This window comes from Hemitrygon akajei, unplaced genomic scaffold (genome assembly GCF_048418815.1).
Source record: "Hemitrygon akajei unplaced genomic scaffold, sHemAka1.3 Scf000082, whole genome shotgun sequence".
Classification (NCBI taxonomy): domain Eukaryota; kingdom Metazoa; phylum Chordata; class Chondrichthyes; order Myliobatiformes; family Dasyatidae; genus Hemitrygon; species Hemitrygon akajei.
Genome location: NW_027331968.1, coordinates 3278035 through 3293717, shown reverse-complemented (window position 1 = coordinate 3293717; position 15683 = coordinate 3278035). Strand labels below are relative to the sequence as shown.

Sequence of the window (15683 nt, the reverse complement as noted above, 5' to 3'; positions counted from 1 at the left end):
GACGTTCTCCCTGGGTGAAGCCCAGTTGCCAGCCCTTCCCCTCGGCTCCATCACGCTGTCCGACGACGACTTCACCAGGGTCCTGGCGGATTTCCCATTGGTTCTGGCACCGCAGTTCACGGCAGCCATGCCCCGACACGGCGTACAGCACCACAACCCGACCCAGGGACCACCTCTCCACGCCCGCGCTCGGCGGCTTCCCCCGGACAAGCTCCGACTGGCGAAGGAGGAGTTCAAGAGGATGGAGGAATTGGGGATCATCCGGCGGTCCGACAGCCCATGGGCCTCCCCCCTGCACATGGTGCCCAAAGCGACAGGGGGCTGGAGACCGTGCGGCGACTACCGCAGGCTGAACGAGGCTACCACACCGGACCGCTACCCTGTGCCGCACATTCAGGACTTTGCAGCAAACCTGCACGGCGCACGGATCTTCTCCAAGGTAGACCTCGTCCGAGGATACCATCAAATCCCGATGCATTCAGACGACGTCCCCAAAACGGCTCTCATCACCCCGTTCGGCCTTTTCGAGTTCCTCCGCATGCCGTTCGGCCTGAAGAATGCCGCACAGACGTTCCAGCGGTTAATGGATGCGGTGGGACGCGACCTGGACTTCGCATTCATCTATTTGGACGACATCCTCATAGCCAGCAGCAGTCGTCAGGAGCATCTGTCCCACCTCCGTGAACTCTACGCCCGGCTGAGTGACTACGGTCTAACAATCAACCCAGTCAAATGCCAGTTCGGGCTCGGCACCATTGACTTCCTGGGCCACCGGATTACTGCAGACGGGGCAAGCCCTCTGCCCGCTAAGGTAGATGCGGTCCGCCATTTTCCCCGACCCACCACGATCAAAGGCCTTCAGGAATTCGTAGGCATGGTCGATTTCTACCACCGCTTCCTCCCTTCAGCAGCCCGGATCATGCGCCCCCTGTTCGCCCTGCTGTCCGGTCCGGGCAAGGACATTACCTGGGACGAGGAGTCCGCCGCCGCTTTCATTCAAACGAAAGAAGCCTTGGCGAACGCCGCGATGCTAGTGCACCCCAGAATGGACGTCCCTACCGCCCTCACAGTGGACGCATCTAACACGGCAGTCGGTGGGGTATTGGAGCAGCTCATCGCGGGCCGCTGGCAACCCCTGGCGTTTTTCAGCAAACACCTGCGGTCACCCGAGCTCAAATACAGTGCTTTCGACCGGGAACTGTTGGCGCTATACCTGGCAATCCGGCATTTCAGGTACTTCTTAGAAGGTAGGCCCTTCACCGCGTTCACGGACCACAAGCCGCTTACCTTTGCGTTCACGAAGGTGTCCGATCCCTGGTCGTCCCGCCAGCAGCGCCATCTGTCCTACATCTCTGAATACACGACGGACGTCCGGCACGTCTCGGGTAAGGACAATGTCGTGGCGGATGCACTCTCTCGCCCTAACATTCACGCCCTTTCCCAAGGGGTAGACTTTGAGGCGCTGGCAGAGGTACAGCAGGCAGATGAGGAGATCCCGTGTTACAGAACAGCAGTCTCCGGCTTGCAGCTCCAGGACCTCCCCGTAGGCCCAGGTGAGAGGACCCTACTCTGTGACGTTGCCACCGGCCAGCCCCGTCCCTTCGTCCCGGCACCTTGGCGACGACGCGTTTTCGACTCCATTCATAACTTGGCGCACCCCTCCATCCGCACTACTGTCCGGATGGTCTCCAGCAGGTTCGTTTGGCACGGACTCCGCAAGCAGGTCAGTGGGTTCGTTTGGCACGGACTCCGCAAGCAGGTCCGTGAAAGGGCCAGAACGTGCATGCACTGCCAGACGGCCAAGGTGCAGCGACACACCAAGGCCTTGCCGCAGCAGTTCCACCCCACCCACCGGCGTTTCGATCACATTCATGTGGATATCATGGGCCCCCTGCCAGTGTCGCGCGGAGCGCGGCACCTCCTGACTATCGTGGACCGGTTCACAAGATGGCCAGAGGCGGTCCCGCTCCCCGACACCACCTCTGAATCTTGCGCCCGGGCACTGATCGCCACCTGGGTGTCCCGCTTTGGTGTCCCTGCCCACATTACCTCCAACAGAGGCGCCCAGTTCACCTCCAGCCAGTGGTCAGCGATGGCCAGCCTGTTGGGGACTCAGCTGCACCACACCACTGCCTACCACCCACAGTCGAACGGACTGGTGGAGCGTTTCCACCGTCACCTGAAGTCGGCTCTCATGGCGCGCCTGCGAGGAGCTAACTGGGCGGACAAGCTTCCCTGGGTCCTACTCGGCATCCGCACGGCGCCCAAAGACGATCTGCACGCTTCGTCGGCCGAGGTGGTGTACGGCGCACCCCTGGTCGTTCTCGGGGAGTTCATACCAGCCCCAAGGGGGCGAGAGGAAGAACCCGTAGCAGTCCTGGGCAGACTACGCGAGAGGCTCGGGGCCCTGGCCCCCATACCCACTTCGCAGCATGGGCAACACCCGACCTGCGTACCCAAAGACCTGCAGAACTGTAAGTTTGTGTTTGTACGCCGGGGAAGGCATCGGCCACCGCTGCAACGGCCCTACGAGGGGCTGTTTACGGTGATCAGAAACGACAGGTCCACCTTCGTGCTGGACATTGGGGGGAGAGAGGAGGTGGACCGACTCAAACCGGCCCATGTGGACTTGGCGCAACCGGTCGAGTTTCCGGCACCGCGGCGCAGAGGCCGACCTCCCAAACAGGGTCCGGCCCAGACTGTGGACATTGGGGGGTGTATCGCCGGTTCTGGGGGGGGGGGAGGTTTATGTAGCGACCCAATTACTAGCACACTCGAACAGGCTGACAATTAGCCAGAGTGCAGGCACAAAGGAAGAAAGCCAGACGGGGTTTCAGTACGTGCCTCTCGAGGTATCCGCTGGGGGAGACAGGCTTTAAAGCAATACTGTGAAGTTGAAATAAACTTATTATTTGGCTGCAGTTTACCGACTCCGTGTCGTTATTTTAGCGCTGCGTGTAGCACACCGCTACAGTACAATGTATAATGTTATCAGCTCTCAGTGTGTCTCTCTGCAAGCCACAGAGAACTGGTTATGAGCCTGTCTTAGCTAAATGCTGATAACGGAGTTCACTTCAGTTCAAAATTCCTATTCAGTCCCAATTATTCTTTTAGCCAGAGGATACATAGGTTCAAAATGATTTTTTTATATGTCTCTCAATTCCTCAGGTGGGTTCAGGGGAAATATTTATGTCCAATATAGAAACTGCTGTTACCTGTGTGTATTGTGGCGATGCAAAGGTTGCTGGAGAATTTGCAAGTGGGAAGAAGTGGAGTGATATTTGGAAATCTTACTTTTTAAAGCGTAGTTTAGTAAGCAAACCACATATGGACAATGTGCAAAAGCTTTGGTGAGAAAATCCTTCATTACCCGTTACAGGCCTGCTACATAGGTAGTGTGACCGTGCAGATGAACTCAATCACGTATAATGTGTAATGTCCTTGTTTATGTTAAGAGCCTTTTTTAGGTGTATAAGATGATGAGGGGCATTGATCGTGTGCACAGCCAGAGGGTATTTTCCCAGAGCTGAAATGGCTAACACGAGGGAGCAGAGTTTTAAGATGCTTGGAAATAGATGCTGAGGGGATGTCAGGGTAAGTTTTTTTTTTACACAGAGAGTGGTGGGTGCGTGGAATGCACTGCTGGCTTTTTGTGTGAGAATATTTCAGTTGCTGTGGGTCCAAGCACACATGCATCTCAGTGGGAACAGGGAATAATATCAATAATAACAGTGATAATTACTGGTGATAATTACAGGGGACTTCAACCATGTGACTTTGGACAAGACACTACCTGCTTTCTCCCAGTACGTGGATTGCTACACCAGGGGTAATAGGACTATTGACCTACTGTATGCAAACGTAGAGGAGGCATATAGTGCATCCCCACTGCCTTCATTGGGGAATACTGATCACAACCTGGTTTTGTTACAGCCCAGATATAAATCAATTGTGATGAGGCATCCCACTACACACGCTCTTTTAGGAAGTGGACTCCTGAAGCTGAACAGGCCCTGAGAGACTGCTTCGGTACTACTAACTGGGATGTACTGCAAGGGGGGCTCTGTGGGGGCGTTGAGGAGGTCACTGAATGCACAACGGACTATATTAACTTTTGTGTGGATGCAGTTGTCCCTGTTAGAACTGTTCGCTGCTATCCCAATAATAAGCCCTGGATCACTAGTCACATCAAAGGCCTCCTAAACCAGAAGAAGAGGGCCTTTAAAGATGGTGATCGGTTGGAGCTTAAAAGAGTTCAGAAGGAACTCAGAGTACAGATAAGGGGGCAAAGGAGCAGTATAGGAGGAAGCTAGAACAAAAGCTGCAGAAAAAAAGCATGAAGGAGGTGTGGGATGGGATGAAGATCATCACCGGAAGCGGTGCAAAGCGGGGGGCGAACATAAGTGGAGATGTGGAGAAAGCGAACCAGCTGAACAACTTCTTCAACAGGTTCGACAGCTCAATCTCATCCTCACCGCAGAAATCCACACCAGGCTTACTTCCCTCACAGGAAAATAGCCACTCACAGGAGACCTTGCCCATGCCCAGGATTACGGCTGCACAGGTGGAAGGTCAACTGAGGAAGATCTGTACCAGCAAGGCGGCTGGACCGGATGGAGTTTCCCCACGATTACTGAGGGCCTGTGCGACTGAGCTGGGAGAACCACTACAGCGCATCTTCAACATGAGCCTGGAGCAGAGAAGAGTACCCAGACAGTGGAAAACATCCTGTATTGTGCCGGTACCGAAGAAACCACAACCAAAGGAGTTGAATGACTTCAGACCTGTTGCCTTGACGTCGCACGTTATGAAGACCATGGAGCGGCTGATAATACAGAATCTGAGGCCACAAACCAGGCACGCCCAGGATCCTCTTCAGTTTGCGTGTAAGGAGAAGGTGGGAGTGGAGGATGCTATCACGTATTTTCTGCACAAATCACTCTCTCACCTAGAGGGGGTCAGTTGTGCTGTGAGGATTACATTCCTTGACTTCTCTAGTGCCTTTAACACCATCCAGCCCAAGATCTTAAGGCACAAACTAACGGAGATGGGAGTAGACTCTCACATGGGGAATTGGATAGTGGTCTACTTGACAGATAGACCTTAGTATGTGCGGTTAGGAGTCTGTAGGTCTGACACGGTGGTCAGCAGCACAGGAGCGCCGCAGGGAACCGTACTCTCTCCGGTCCTGTTCACCCTGTACACATCAGACTTCCAATATAACTCGGAGTCCTGCCATGTGCAGAAGTTCGCTGATGACACGGCCATAGTGGGGTGTGTCAGGAATGAACAGGAGGAGGAGAATAGGAAACTGATACAGGACTTTGTGATATAGATAGATAGATAGATAGATAGATAGATAGATAGATAGATAGATAGATAGATAGATAGATAGATAGATAGATAGATAGATACTTTATTCATCCCCATGTGGAAATTCAACTTTTTTTCCAATGTCCCATACACTTGTTGTAGCAAAACTAATTACATACAATACTTAACTCAGTAAAAAATATGATATGCATCTAAATCACTACCTCAAAAAGCATTAATAATAGCTTTTAAAAAGTTCTTAAGTCCTGGCGGTAGAATTGTAAAGCCTAATGGCATTGGGGATTATTGACCTCTTCATCCTGTCTGAGGAGCATTGCATCGATAGTAACCTGTCGCTGAAACTGCTTCTCTGTCTCTGGATGGTGCTATGTAGAGGATGTTCAGAGTTATCTATAATTGACCGTAGCCTACTCAGCGCCCTTCGCTCAGCTACCGATGTTAAACTCTCCAGTACTTTGCCCACGACAGAGCCCGCCTTCCTTACCAGCTTATTAAGACGTGAGGCGTCCCTCTTCTTAATGCTTCCTCCCCAACACGGCACCACAAAGAAGAGGGCGCTCTCCACAACTAACCTATAGAACATCTTCAGCATCTCACTACAGACATTGAATGACGCCAACCTGCTTAGGAAGTACAGTCGACTCTGTGCCTTCCTGCACAAGGCATCTGTGTTGGCAGTCCAGTCTAGCTTCTCGTCTAACTGTACTCCCAGATACTTGTAGGTCTTAACCTGCTCCACACATTCTCCATTAATGATCACTGGCTCCATATGGGGCCTAGATCTCCTAAAGTCCACCACCATCTCCTTGGTCTTGGTGACATTGAGACGCAGGTAGTTTGAGTTGCACCATATAACCATATAACTTCCAATATAACTCAGAGTCCTGCCATGTGCAGAAGTTCGCTGATGACACGGCCATAGTGGGGTGTGTCAGGAATGGACAGGAGGAGGAGTATAGGAAACCGTTACAGGACTTTGTGATATGCCTGTCAGTTTAAACAAGGGGGAAAACCCATTCATCTGCTTAGACAGTGGGAATGCATTCTGTCAGTCATTTCAACTGAAGGGACATCACCAAGTTGACACTGGGACAAGGCCATTCACTTGTGAGTGAGAAGGGATTCAGTCGGTCTTCCCACCTGTGGACATACCAGTCAGTTCACACTGGGCAGAGGCTGGTCATCTGCTGAATTTGTGGGGAAGGATTCACTCGGTCATCTGACCTAATGGCTCACCAGAGAGTTCACACTGGGGAGAGGCCATTCACCTGCTCAGACTGTGGGAAGGGATTCACTCGGTCATCCGACCTACTGGGACATAAGTTAGTTCACACTGGGGAGAGGCCGTTCCTCTGCTCATTCTGTGGGAAAGGATTCATTTCATCATCTAACCTAAAGGTACATCAGCGAGTTCACACTGGGGAGCGGCCGTTCAGCTGCTCAGACTGTGGGAAGAGATTCACTCGGTCAATCGATCTCCTGGGATACAAGTTGGTTCACACTCAGGAGAGGCCGTTCATCTGCACAGACTGTGGGAAGGGATTCACTGCGTCATCTCAACTTTAGAGACACCAGCGAGTTCACACCAGGGAGAGGCCGTTCACCTGCACAGAATGTGGGAAGGGATTCAGTCGATCATGTCAACTACAGACACACCAGCGAGTTCACACTGGCGAGAGGCCAGTCATCTGCTCGGAATGTGCAAAGGGATTCAGTCAGGCATCTCACCTACTGAGACACCTGCGAGTTCACAGTGCGGAGAGGCCATTCACCTGCTCAGACTGTGGGAAGAGTTTCAATTGCTCATCCCAACTGAAGGGACATCAGCGAGTTCACACTGGAGAGAACCCGTTCACCTGCTCAGACTGTGGGAAGGGATTCACTTGCTTATCCCAACTGAAGGGACATCAGCGAGTTCACACTGGAGAGAACCCGTTCACCTGCTCAGACTGTGGGAAGGGATTCACTTGCTTATCCCAAATGAAGGTACATCAGCGAGTTCACACTGGAGAGAGGCCATTCACCTGCTCAGACTGTGGGAAGGGATTCACTCGATCATCCTCTGAAGGAACATCAGCGAATTCACACTCGGGAGAGGCCGTTCACCTGTTCAGACTGTGGGAAGGGATTCATTCAGTCACACGAATTACTGGTACACAAGTCAGTTCACACTGGGGAGTGGCCATTCACCTGCTCAGTCTGTGGGAAAGGATTCACTTGCTCATCCCTAATGAAGGTACATCAGCGAATTCACACTGGAGAGAGGCCGTTCACCTGCTTAGTCTGTGGGAAGCGATTCACTTGTGCATCCCAACTGAAGGTACATCAGCGAATTCACACTGGGGAGAAGCCGTTTACCTGCTCAGACTGTGGGAAGCGATTCACTTGTTCATCCCAACTGAAGGTACATCAGCGAATTCACACTGGGGAGAAGCCGTTTACCTGCTCAGACTGTGGGAAGCGATTCACTTGTTCATCCCAACTGAAGGTACATCAGTGAATTCACACTGGGGAGAAGCCGTTTACCTGCTCAGACAGTGGGAAGGGATTCACTTTTTCATCCCAACTGAAGGTACATCAGTGAATTCACACTGGGGAGAAGCCGTTTACCTGCTCAGACTGTGGGAAGGGATTCACTTTTTCATCCCAACTGAAGGTACATCAGCGAATTCACACTGGGGAGAAGCCGTTTACCTGCTCAGACTGTGGGAAGGCATTCACTCAGTCATTTCAACTACAGAGACACCAGCGAATTCACACTGAGTAGAGGCCTCTTTGGGAAAAGTATCTCTCAGCCAAATCAACCAAATTGTGCATCATTGAGTTCACACGGGGAAGAGGACGTTCACCTGCTGTGAATGTGGGAAGGGATTCATTCACTTATCTATCCTTATGACACACTACCTGGTTCACAGTGGGGAGAGGCGAATCAGCTGCTGTGAATGTGGAAAGGGACTCACTCAGTCATCTAACTGATGTAACCCTCGCTTCAGCTAGCAGCTTAATATAAGGGGGTGATAGCCACCCAGCCCGGTCAAACATAAGAAATCTCATTTGGGTGGATGCTGTGTGGTGTGTCCCCTGAAATAACACAATATGTGATTTAATGATTGATCTTTATAATTCATTCTCTGACTATAGGGTTAGTAAAGAAAACAAAAAAAAAGAAAAAGGGCCCACTCTCTCCATTCATGTCTCCTCATCTCTCCCCAGCAAAAAAACACAATAATCTCTCTTCCAGACTCACAAGAAAAAAAGCATTTCTGCCATCGGAAAGCCTTGCACTCCAAAACCCTGTTATCTCTAGTCATAACCTAAACATTGCTGCTACAGAGAAACCATTACATTGGCAGTGAACCCTTACAGCGTGTTACACTTGTGACAGACTACCGGGTTCACACTGGGGAGAAAGTTTCAATAAGCTTCATGCTGGATATTTGTCCATCACCGTTGCTGAATGCAATTTCGAGAGTGACTGTCGGTGCTGAACTCTGCAATTATTGCTGCTGCTCACCACACCCAGTTCTGCACCCTGGTCACTGGGCATGGGAGGAGTTTCTTCTGCTGCATATTCACCTTTAATGGGACAGGAGTTTAATATTCTGCATCTGAGACAAATAAATCAGTTCCATTTTAAACCCTGTCCTTGGTACTTAGTGAATTTACATCACAACTATTGTACAGTAGAGAGTAAACTCAGACCGGCTGGACCCTGCTAGTGATTCTGTTCCAGGATAGTCCTTTTAAATCTTCCCCTGTTCTTCACCTCTTCCTCTCTCTGTAGTGGGTTCCAAACAGTCACCACTCTGTGGGTGAAGTGCTTTCCCTTGAATTCTCTGCAGACTAAAGAAGTTAAGCTGATTGCAGTTCTGTCTGAGCTGTTCTTTACCCCTGAAATCTCTGTGCTGAGGAAGAATTAATTTTGGAGTTACCCTCCTTACTCATGGCTCATTTCCACATTGTGGGTCATTTTCTCTGCTTCTAAAGGGTTGTCGAAAACACCACTGTCCTCTAAAGACTGAAAGCAGAATGGGAAACCATTAGATGGATGTTCAATGGAGCAGGGTTAGAAACCAGAGGCGGGTCTGGACAGGGCAGAGTTTGGGGATCTGGACGATGGTCGGGGTAAGAACTTATTATGAGAAGGGAATCAGCAGCGGGGCGTGGCAACAAATGACAGAGTAGCAACATTTGGAAGCAGATTGATAGAGAAAATCTTTTGGTGGTTTGACTGATGACACAAACTATACCCGTGTGACATCTGTGTGTTGGGAATGGTTTCAGCTATTGAGGGTGTTATTCCCGCTTGTTTATCCTGTAATATTATATCTGGATAGTTATTATGGATTGTCCTATCTGTAACAATGTATTGATTGTCATATAATTTATAGGATTTTGACTCTAAAACTGGATCAGGCTTGAACTTACGGTGCCTGTATGAAGTGATGGTGGGCAATCATGAGTCAGTATTTAAAGCAAGAATTTGGTGAATGATATTGTATCTTTATAAGTAATCAGATTGAGCTAAATTCCTGCTGGATCCTGGAATGTGTTGGATTGTGTCTGGTTTATCTTGGCCTTTTCTGCACTTACTGCCTTAAATACAAACAATATTGTATGTATTTTTGATTTTTTTTCCCCTTTTGTTAACCAGCTTGTCCTGTATTCCTGCAAGGAATCCCTCTGTTTCTGGGAAGAGGAGTCCAACTCTCAGTCAGGTGCTCGATGCTTCCTTGTCAACATCTGATCTGCTCAGATTGTTGTGATGCCATACTCATTCCACTTCTCAATGTTTTCTTCCAGAGTGATGATTTATTTTTCTGAGTTGGCCTCTCATTTAATTTTTCTGATCTGTATTCCGTATCACAACTGTATATACACACATGGAGTGCTGAATCCAGTTAATTTTTCTTGAAAATATAGAAGTTTTATCTGACTGTTGTGTGATCTTTCCTCGTGTGTTATTTCTCTTCCTCCTTCTGTCCAAGGTAGTGTTAATCTAAGTGGGTTTCAGTGTAAATACTCATTTCTAAAGCTTTCTAAAGTTCGTATTTACCTTTGTAAGTTTTACTGATTGAAATGGGACCAATGTATTTTTCTTATTAATAAGTCAATGCCGGTATTGAAGAAAGTGTTTATTGCCTTTGTTTTATTTATTAACTAGTGAGCTCTGTTTGACAGGACTTTTCGTGCCGTGAACTAAATTTTGTCAAAAGTTTTCCCTATTTCGCACTACTTTCTATTTAATTGCTTGTTGATATTCCAGATACGTGGGTATCAAGAGTCCCGGTGAAGGGTCTTGGCCTGAAATGTTGATTCCCATCCATAGATGCTGCCTGACATGCTGAGCTCCTCCAGCACTTTGTGTGTAGCTCTCCAGATTTCTAGCATCTGCAGTTCCTCTTATTTCTCAGATACTTATATATTTATTGAAAGAACAAGACAAAAACAAGCTGGTAGTAGCGTTGTGTGGCTCTGTTGGTAAAATATTAGATAAAATCATTAGAAAGAGGTGGCAAAGGGTTGGAAGTTGTAGAATTAAGGAACAGCAAATGTAAAAAAAAAATCCCTAATGGGAATTGTACAGAAACCTTCAAACAGTAATAAGTATGAGGTCCTGAAATTACAATGGGAGATAGAAAATGCGTGCCAAAGGGCAATGTTACAATAGTCATAGGGGATTGTCATGCAGGTGATTAGGAAAATCAGGATGGTGTTGGTCTGAAGAGGAGGAATTTCCAAGAATGCCTACACGATGCTTTTTAGAGCAGCTCGTGGCTGAGCCCAGTTGGGGATCAGCTATTCAGGATTGGGAGTTGTAATGAACCAGAATTAATTAGGTTACTGAAGTTCAATGAACCCTCAGGGGCAAGTGATCTTAATGTGATCAAATTCACCCCGACATTAGAGAAGGAGAAGTTAAAGTCAAATGTGGAATAAAAAGAATTAGAGAGGCATGAGAAAAAAATAGGTCAAAATTTATTTAAAAAGAACACGGGCAGGGACGAAAACAGTGCAGCAATGGCTGGAATTTTTGGAAGCAGTTTGGAAGGCACAGGATATACACAGTGACATGCAAAAGTTTAGGCACCCCTGTTCAAAATTTCTGTTACTGTGAATAGCTAAGTGAGTAAAAGATGACCTGATTACAAAAGGCACAAAGTTAAAGATGACAAATTTCTTTAACATTTTAAGCAAGATTACATTTTATTTCCATTTTTTACAGTTTCAAAATAGCAAAAAAAGATAAGGGCCAGAAGCAGAAGTTTGGGCACCCTGCATGGTCAGTGCTTAGTAACACCCCCTTTGGCAAGTATCACAGCTTGTAAACACTTTCTGTAGCCAGCTAAGAGTCTTTCAATTCTTGTTTGAGTAAATTTCTGGGTTCAGACATTAGTAGCAATGTACTAAATGTGGAAATTACAAATTACAATATTATTAGTATCACAGAGCCAAGCAGCACTGAAACTTGCAGTCAATGCTGACCTGTTTTTGTTGTTACTGCCCATTTCCAACTACCTGCACCAGAGCCTCCATACACCTCCCATCCACGTCCTTGCCCAAATTCCTCTTTAGTGTCTAAATCAAACCCACATCCTCCACTTCCACTGGCAGCTCATTCCACACTCTCACCAACCTCCGAGTGAAGAATTCCCCTTCAGATTCCCCGAAAGTAATTCACTTTCACCCTGAACGTATATCCAATGTCAGGGTGAGAGGGAGGACGGGGCAGAGAGGGAAGACAGTAAGGGGAGGGGTGGTCGAGTGCGGAGAGGGAAACAAAGCCGAGTGTTTATACTTAATATCTTTCAGAAAAACTAATTGTTTGAACTTGCTGCAAATCTACTCTCCATATCCTGTATATTCTTAACCAAATTAGTGATCCAAATGACAAGTAGCAGTGGTTGATGTTCAAAGTAAATGTTATTATCAGAGTACATATATGTCACCACATACAACCCTGAGAATGTTTTTCCTACAGGAACACTTAGCAAATCTATAAAATGTTAACAGGATCAATAAAAGATCAAGTGGAGCATAGAATTCAACAAACTGTGCAAATGCAAATATAATTAAATATCAATGAATAATGAGAGCAATGGGGTGTAACCCTGGGGAACCTCACTAGGCCCGGGCCTCGAGTCCAATAACAGCCTCCCACCATCACTCTCTGCTTCCTACCATCAAGACAACTGTGCATCCAGTGAGCCAGCTCTCCCTGGATCCCGTGTGATCTGACTTTCCACAGCAACTTACCATGCTGAACCTTCTCAAAGGCCTCACTGATGCCCATATCGGCCACAATCCTGGGACAGAGGTGTCACAGATCAGAGGGCATGGATTTAAGCAGAGGATGAAGAGGTTTAGAGGGATCTGAGGAAGAGAATTCTCACTCAGAGGGTAGCTGAAATCTGGAACACACTGCCCGAGGTGGTGGTGGAGGCAGGTCCCTTCACAACATTTATGAAGAGGATGAGCATTGAAACTGCCGAGATACAGTCGGCTGTGAACCAAGTGCTGATAAATGGGACCAGTGTAGACAGTGAGTGGATGGTCAGAACAGGTATGGCCGGCCAAAGGCCTGTTTCCGTGCTGTGTGATCCACCACTCCGGACATGCTAAATTATCGATGGTGGCACCGCAAGGCATTGATTTCAAAACTTCTCACCCCTCTCCAACCTGAAATAAACCAGACTGCACCCCTTTGTCACCACTGGGAATATGTGATTCTGTCAAGGTAATATACCAATTGATCATTTCTGCTGAACAACTGGCAATTGATGAAGTTCCTGTGTCTTCTTCCATTAATGTTGCTGCCTTACAGCAAAACTAACCCTCTCACTGTGTCAGAATAAGTGATTAAATCAGACTCCAAACACTGTGCTTTCATCCCTGCACGTTATAAACTGGAACCATCTCACTGAGGGTCTGATGGAGACATGGGATCACATCTCCCCTGCTTCTGACATTTCAAATACCCTCAGAATGGTTTTCTGATTCAGTCTGAAGGTTATGGTACATTCAGCTCGTCGTCAGACCTGACAAACCGTGTCTTCCCACAGCTGGTTCCACCTGTTGGTGTGTCCTCTTTCCTCCACCTCCAGGGAAACTGCATCTCCACACTAACTCCTCACTGGAGACAACTGTCTGTACCTGTGACACAGGAAATCACATCTCTGTCACTCTCCTGATACTGTGTCTGACCTGCTCACCCCCGGGTATCCTCCCTCAACAAGCTTCTTCCTCAGTCACCATCTGTGAGATTATATAAAAATACAATTACTGTAGAACGATCTGTCAGGCGGCTCCTGTACCCCTCCACCTCTGACCATGCTTCGCTGGTTAAAACTCTTTCTCCCTTTGCAAACACCGGATGTCCCACTAGATCCGAACCATCTGTACAACCCCATGTCCTCCTCTGATGCAAAGGTCAGTGACCTCCCACCCCCCCCCCCCCACTTCTCAATCTGCAGTTGCAGCCCATGGTCTCGCAGACTCTGCGGCTTTGTAACAAACACAATGTTAACAGCAAGATTACACAGTAATTAATATGAACAGAGAATTGCTGCTTCCTGAAAGGACATGCCAATTGGCTCATGCAATTGCCCAGATTCTCCCTAGTTAACAACTTATTTTGTCCCGGAACCTCTCTTCCCTGGGTTACAGAACGTCCGATCACTACTCTGCTCCCACATCCCTCATCCGACCACTCACCCCACACCTATACATCCACCTATCAGCTCTATCCACACACACAGACAGACAACCCCTTACTCACCGCTGCCCGAATAGGAGAAACGCCGCGCCTGCGTTTAGAGGTACTCAGAAGCAACACCGGTGGACAGAGGTCTGCACAGCGCCACCAGTGGCCGGAGGCGGGAGGGGCAAAGGAGAGGTAAATCACAAATAAAACGTACACAACGCTGGAAGAACTCAGCATCCGTGAGAAAAGAGCAGCCAACGTTTCGGGACGAGACCCTTCATCAGGAATGGGGGGGGGAAAGAGAGGGCCGAAGCCCAGTAATAGAGATGGGGGAGGGGGAAGGGCTAGAGGCGCCAGGTGGAGAGCCAATCAGAGGAAAGATAAAGGGGGGAGGGGATAAGCATGAAGGAACTGTAGAGATAAAGGAGCAGAAAGTTGAAAGGGGAGAGAGGCAGAGAGGGACCTGGGCTAGGGGAAGGGGCCCTTTCCCACTGCAGCAAGCCCTCGATCTACACAAACCTAGGATCAGCCCCCGCCGCCCGAATGGGAGAACCACCGACGAAAGTCGTGGTCGGTACCGCGCCTGCGTTTCGCAGGAGGTTCGCGGCAGCAACACCCACGGCCGGAGGTCTGCACATCGCCGCGGGTGAGCGGAGGTCCACGCAGCGCCACCGGAGGCCGGAGGGACAACGGAGAGGTAAATCACAAACACGATAAAGTCTGCAGATGCTGGAAATTCAGAGCAACACAAATAAAATGCTGGCAGAACTCAGCAGGCCGGGCAGCATCTATCGTGAAGAGTCAACAGTCGACGTTTCCAGTTGAACCCTCCTTCAGAAATGAGATGGAATGAGGGAAATACCTGAATAAAATCGGGGCGGGCGAGGAAATGTCTCGCTGGAAGGTGACAGGTGAAACCAGGTAGGTGGGAAAGCTCCAGAGCAGAAGAAAATAGAGTCTAACAGGAGAGGAGAGTGGAGAATAGGAGAAAGGGATGGAGCAGTGGACCCAGAGAGAAGTGATAAGCAGGTGAGACGACGTGAAAAGTCAGAGAGGAAGAGAGGGAGGGGTGAGAGGGAGATTTGTTCACCGGGAGGAGAAATCGATATTCATGCTATCAGGTTGGGGGTGGGGGTACATAGACAGAATATCAGTTGTTGATGCTGGGCGCTGAGGGTGGCCTCATCTTGGTATAAGTTGGGCTGACACATCGGAACGGGAATGGGAATCGGAATGAAATTGTTTGGACACCGGGAAGTCCCGCTCGGAGCGGATAGTTCAAAGGTTAATTTATTATCAAAGCAGGTATCCATAAACAACTGAGTTTTTTTCTTCTCCAAAGAACCACGAAACAAAGAAAGAGCATGAAAGTCGGTCACAGAGAAAAATCAAACTCCTACCCCGCCCACCCCGCATAAAAATCTAACGGCATCCTGATCATCAACTCCCAAAACCCACACCTCCCGCACAAAAGGGAACAATAATATCGACCCCCGATAAAAAAAAGCACCCCTACCCCGCACAACTGCGGAGGAGCCGGTGTCACCAGTGTAGAGGCGGTCGCATCGGGAGCAGTGGACACAACAGGAGACCCCGGAAGATTGACAGGTGAAGTGTCGCCTCACCTGGAAGGATGTTTGGACAA

The 15683-nt window shown here is 48.8% G+C and overlaps 1 pseudogene; it reads left to right on the top strand.

Annotated features, from left to right (window-relative positions):
* The window catches only part of LOC140722627 (uncharacterized), a 59068-nt pseudogene that overhangs the window by 2798 nt on the left and 40587 nt on the right, over positions 1 to 15683 (top strand).